Below are 228 nucleotides of genomic sequence, written 5' to 3'. Positions count from 1 at the left end.
GCCCGTGCCAGCTGCAACAGACAAATCGCCCGGGCGGGGAGTCATTCAGGGCATCGGGATGCTGCAGCTTCGCGGTCCCCATTCCCCAGCCCAGCCCGCGCGCCGCCTGCGCGTGGCGCACTTATTTTGGGTAAGTGAGGACCGTTTGGTCCACAGCTGGCTGAAAAGCCCAGGCCCCCGGCAGGAGTGGCTCCAGCCAACCCCACGGCCTCCCGGGCGCCGCCTGGA

The sequence above is a fragment of the Myotis brandtii genome, unplaced genomic scaffold (genome assembly GCF_000412655.1).
Source record: "Myotis brandtii unplaced genomic scaffold, ASM41265v1 scaffold182, whole genome shotgun sequence".
Classification (NCBI taxonomy): Eukaryota; Metazoa; Chordata; class Mammalia; order Chiroptera; family Vespertilionidae; genus Myotis; species Myotis brandtii.
Note: the sequence above shows the minus strand (reverse complement) of the source record.